Genomic DNA, 5,522 nt, shown 5'->3' on the forward strand with positions numbered 1-5,522 from the left:
TAATTAAATGTAACATGCTCTCCTTCTCCTCACCCTGACCCTCTGTTACTAGGCTGCTCTTAAGGTTTTCTCTTTATCACTGGTTTTGACCAATTTGATTAATGTATCTTGGTAGTTTAATTCCTATTTCTAGGAATTTAATTCCTAGGATTTGTTGAGCTTCTTGGATCTGTCAGTTTATGGTTTTTATCAGTTTAGAAAAAAATATGGCCATCATTTTTTTCAAAAATATTTTTTGGTCCCTCCGTTTTCCTTCAGAGATTTTTATTACATAAATATTAGGCCACTTGAACCTGGCCCACAGCTCACTGACTGAGGCTTTGTTCATTTTTGTAATTTTTTTTTTCTTTCTGAGTTTCATTTTGGATAATTTCTGTTGTTACTTCTTCAAGTTTATTATTTTCTTCTGAAATATCTAATCTCTTGTTATTCCTATCCAATGCATTTTTCATCCTAGGCTGTTTTCATATCCAGTTTGACTGCTCCAGACTTTTGGCTTTGGAGAATCTCCCTTTCAAAAAAATATGTCTTGTCTTTACTTAAAATTTTGGACATGTGGAATACAGTTTTAATAATTATTTTAGTGCCTCTGTCTGTTAATTCTAACATTGATCTCAGTCTGGGTTAGTTTCAATTGATTGATTTACCTCCCCTTTATGGGTTATATATTCTGGCTTCTTTGTATGTTCTTTAGATTTAGATTGGATGCCAGGAATGGTGAATTTTATTTTATTGGGTACTGAATATTTTTATATTATTTTAAATATTCCTGTGCTTTGTGCTAGGATGCAGTTAAGTTACTTGGAAACAGCTTGAACATTTTGGGTCTTGCTTTTATAAATTCATTATGTATAACCAGAACATCACTTAGTTTAGGAATAATTAGTTATTCCTCATGTCTAATGTAATAATTTTTCAAGTACTTTATCCAATGTTCCCTGAATAATGTGTCTTTTTAGTCTGGCTGATGATAATGGGCACTGGTCCTTGTCCTTTGAGGCCACTGGGTACTATTCCTTTAATTCCCTGGCCCCAGGTAGTTTCCTCAAATGACTGTGCTCAGTACCTGAGGGAGACTCTCTGGAGACTTCCAAGGTTCTCTTTGTGCCCATCTTTCTTCAAATACCATTTGCATTGTTTTCCCTGGGCTCTAAGCTCCATCTCCTCAACTCAGATAGTCTGATGGGCTCTTCCTGGTTTCTCCCTCCCTGTTAGTGGCCTGGAAACTCTTAAGCCAGGAAAATGGGGTGATCTTGAACCTCACCTTATTTATTTCCTGTCTCTCTGGGATCACTGTGCTCTGTTGACTGATATCCATTTTTTTTTTAAACCATTGTTTCATGTATTTCATTTCCCTCCTTTTCTTATTTTAGATTGTTTTGAAATTCTATTTTTGCTGGAAGCTAATGTCCCCTTTTTAGCATTTAAAGATGCTGTTTCATTGTCTTATGGCCACCATTCTTTCTAATGAGAAGTCAGAGTTGTCCCTAGTATTGTTCTCCTATGTACAATAATTTTTCCCTTTTGGCTGCTCTTAAATATTTCTTTATTTTTGGTGTTCACCTGTTTTACTATCATGTGCCCAGGTATGGTCTTCTTTGTACTTATACTGTTTTGGGTTTGCTCAACTTTTCAGATCTGTGCATTGATATTTTTCATCAAATTGGGGCAATTTCAATTATTATTTTCTTCAAATATTTTTATGCTCAATCTCTTTCTCTCCTATACTCTAATTATATGGCTATTAAACATCTTTCTACTGACGCAGAACACTAAGGTGCTATTCCTTTTTAAAAATTAATATTTATCTTTATTCTTCAGTTAGGACTGTTTCTATTGACCCATCTTCAAGCTTACTGATCCCTTTGTTTCCATTGTCCAGTTTTCACCTAAGCTCATCCAGTGAGTTTTTTATTTCACATATTTTATTTTTCAGTTCTCAAATTTCTATTTGGTTCCTTTTTTAAATAGTTTTAATGTCTCTATTGTTATTTTCTATTCATTCTTTCTATTCCTCATTTCCTTCAAATCTTTGAACATGTTTATAATAGTGCTTTAAGAGTACTTCTCTGATGATATCAGCACCAACATCATTCTGGGGGACTAATTTTACTGACTTTTATTTGTTTTCACTTTAGGTTATACTTTTTTTTTTCTTATTTGCATTTGTAGTGGTTTTAAAAAATGTATAGCGGATATTGTGGGTGAGACATAATTTATGGACTATGATGTTTTCTTTACAGAATTTTGAGTTTTTCTGGCTGACAGTGAATTCATAGTGATCACTTAGATTTTATAGAGTGGTGATTCTCAACTAGGAGTAGTTTCCTCCAATTTCCTCCATTTGGCAATGTATATATAGAGAGATTTTTGGTTGTCACAACTTGGGAGTGATGATGGCATATAGTGGGTAGAGATTAAGAATGCTGCTAAACATCTTATAATTTACAAGTAAAGCATGCCACAACAAAGAACAATCTGATCCAATATTTCAGTAGTGCTAAGAATGAGAAACCCATTGTAGATGTTTTAGATATTGTTAGAAAGGATCTCTTACAGTTCCACCCCCACACCCCACTCCAGAGCATATTCCTTATTCTAGGACATAAGACATTCTTCTAATGTGTGGCCTTTGTGAAAACTTAACCAAGTGTCCAAAGTACTAAGTGAAATATCTTTATTACATCCTGACTGGCTAGAAATCCAAAGTCTCCCAGCACTTTATAACTTCTGGTATCTATTCAGGAATCACTTCCTAGGGATTGTTCTCTGATGGACTCAGTGAGCTTCGCCCTGCTCAAGTACAGTCCAGTGCTTGGTCAAGGTTGTGAGGGGCACCTTTATCTGGAGTTCTGGGGGCCCCACTTTTTGCATCTTTCCCATCTCAAGTACCTTTCTCTTTAAACTGTAGTCTCTTAAGCAACCCTGAATTCCAAACTTTGTCTCCTCTGACTGAGACAAGCACTTTATGTACTTCAGAAAGTGCCCTAGATAGAAATATGGGGGTCAACATGAAGCTCACTCTACATGTTTCCCTTCTGTCAAGGATCACAGCCCTGTATAGTTTGTTGTCTAGTGCTTGACAGCAATTGGCTCATATATTTTATACAGTTTCACAGTTTGGAATGAGAATATTTCCCATACCAGTCATTCAATCATGTACAGAGTTAGAGAATTCCTACTAGAATTTTAATCTCAACTCTAAATCTTAAGTTTCTTTATTATTCCTTGAGATTAACAAGATACTCTTTTAATCAGAAGTAATTCTTGTAACATGAAGATAAAATTGTAGTTGCCTTCTCTAGAAAATACTAGAAAGGGACATTTCTAATAGGTCTACCTTCTTATCCTATTCCCCAAGGCCTTTTAAATGCCGGCTAATAAGAGTATATAAATGATGTCTCCTCTCTACCAATTATAGTAATAGCTATCTTATAGTGTATACTTTCTCTTGCCAGGGACAGTACCAATAGATATAGATACGCTTTATTTTACTTTATGCTCACAGCAGTTCTACTTTCCCTGTTTTACTTATAAAACTGAATCTCTAAGAGGTTAAGGAACTTGGTCAAGTTTTCAGAGTTAGTGAAGTGACAGAGCTGAAACAAAGGCTTAAGTTTGTCTGACTCTAAAACCTTAAATGTATATCAGTCAGAGCAGACTAATTGATATTCCTCACAGCCCCAAGATCTCAGTTTATGAAAGTATTCTCATTCCCAACATTCCAGGGTAGGTTGTTGGAAATGTCTGCCTCACAGTCTTTCCCTCATGTGGCCCCACCATTCCCATGGAGACTTGGAGTTGTCTGTTTTCTACTTCATCAGAAGACAAAAAATGAGAATATGGAGGCTCAAGCTGAAAGCTTTTCAGGCTGGTAAAGTGGAGATCATCATTTGTGATCACTTTCAGTTAGGCAGAAGTCAGTTGTAGAATCCATCATGAGGCCAGGAAATATAGTCTGGCTATGTCCTCAGGGAAAAAGGAGGTGAATGACTAGCTAGTCCTATCATACCACATTAAGCCAGATTCTCCTCTAAGTTGCTTATTGGAAAGCATTTATACACGTTGCTCTAAATGCAGTTTTTCTAATATGTGAGATGTAAGAAGCAGAACAAATGAACATAGGGGAGAAAAAGAGAAGGGCAAACCAAGAAACAGACTCTTAACTATAGAGAACAAACTGATAGTTACTGGAGACGAAGTGGGTAGGGGTGGGGACAGGGTTGAGGGTGGAGTATCGGTTAAACAGATGACGGGTGATAAGTTGGGTGTTGGATGTAAGTGATGAATCACTAAACTCTATGCCTGAAACTAATATCATACCATATGTTAACTAGCTGGAATTTAAGTAAGAACTTGAGAAAAAAATAAAATACAATACTTGTATCTCTAAATAAATAAATAATAAACAAACAAATAAAAGCAGTTTTTCTAGGCTGGGACTTGGTTTAGTATCACACATTATCCTTGAGATTAGTGAAAGTTAACATAATCATGTCCTGAGAAGATTAAGATCTTCTATTCTTGTATCATATTGTTCCTCAGAGGGGCAGTAGTAATCATCCATATCCCCAGTTTTAAGCAATACACTTTTCTTCTTCTTTTTTGATGTCTTAATCTAAGGATGATATCTACATTATTTTAATTAGGGCACTAACTTGCTCTCCCGTCATTCCCTCCTGTCATGCCACTTAGACCTGGGCTACTGAGGAGTCAATGCCTTGTTTTCTTGGCCTTTCTCCTGTCCATGTATCAGGCTTTCAGCATAGTGTCTTCCCTTGAAAGCTCAGAGAATATAAACACAGAACGGGTGGCAGGAACTTTCTGACTGTCCTGAAAGCAGTATCAGTGATTATTAATAGACAAAAAATAATCATCATTGCCTTTCGGCCTTTTGGCTAAGATCAAGTATAGTATTTGTCCTTATCAGTTTAATACCTGACACGTCCTCTATCATAGGACAATATACTGAATGGATTTTTGGAGCAGGGAGTTGGAATAGGAGCTTGCTCTGTACACTCCATGCATCAACCTAGTGTCATTATACTTCTAGGAAAGGTGCAAACCCTAAGGGTTCAAAATCACAGGTTTGAGGAAGATACTTCCAGAAAGGGCTGTATTGGTTCCTTTGGGAAATGGGGGCAATACCCGGGATACCCAAGAGTTAACAACAACAACAACAACAACAAAAAGAGGCAAATCAGCAAAGTACTTTGGTCAGGTTGCTTTGTTCAGCCCACCTTTCTTTTGATTTGAATATATCTATACCATCTGTTTCATTGGACTGTTTGAGAAAATTCGCTGAATTTCATTCCAACTGCCCTTGCCTGAAGCCTGGACTTCTTTTGCCCTCCTAATGACAACACATTTAAAATCTCCCTGTCGTTAATATCTTTCTTCCTCATTCATCCTACAGAGGATGGATGGCCATTGTCTTTCGAAAGTGCAGTTCACATTAGGTCTTGCTCCTCCTCAGACACCTTTGTTACCCGTGGCACCTCTCCATCTCTGAATCATGGCCC

At 36.7% G+C, this 5,522-nt stretch overlaps 1 non-coding gene across 1 annotated transcript; it reads left to right on the forward strand.

Moving 5' to 3' along the window:
* Positions 1–4,878: 4,878 nt before the first annotated feature.
* On the forward strand, positions 4,879–5,069 carry LOC122905579. Its single transcript, XR_006384364.1, has one exon. It is a non-coding gene; the product is annotated as a U2 spliceosomal RNA (small nuclear RNA).
* The last annotated feature ends 453 nt before the right edge of the window (positions 5,070–5,522 follow it).

Source organism: Neovison vison, chromosome 4, assembly GCF_020171115.1.
Source record: "Neovison vison isolate M4711 chromosome 4, ASM_NN_V1, whole genome shotgun sequence".
Lineage (NCBI taxonomy): Eukaryota > Metazoa > Chordata > Mammalia > Carnivora > Mustelidae > Neogale > Neogale vison.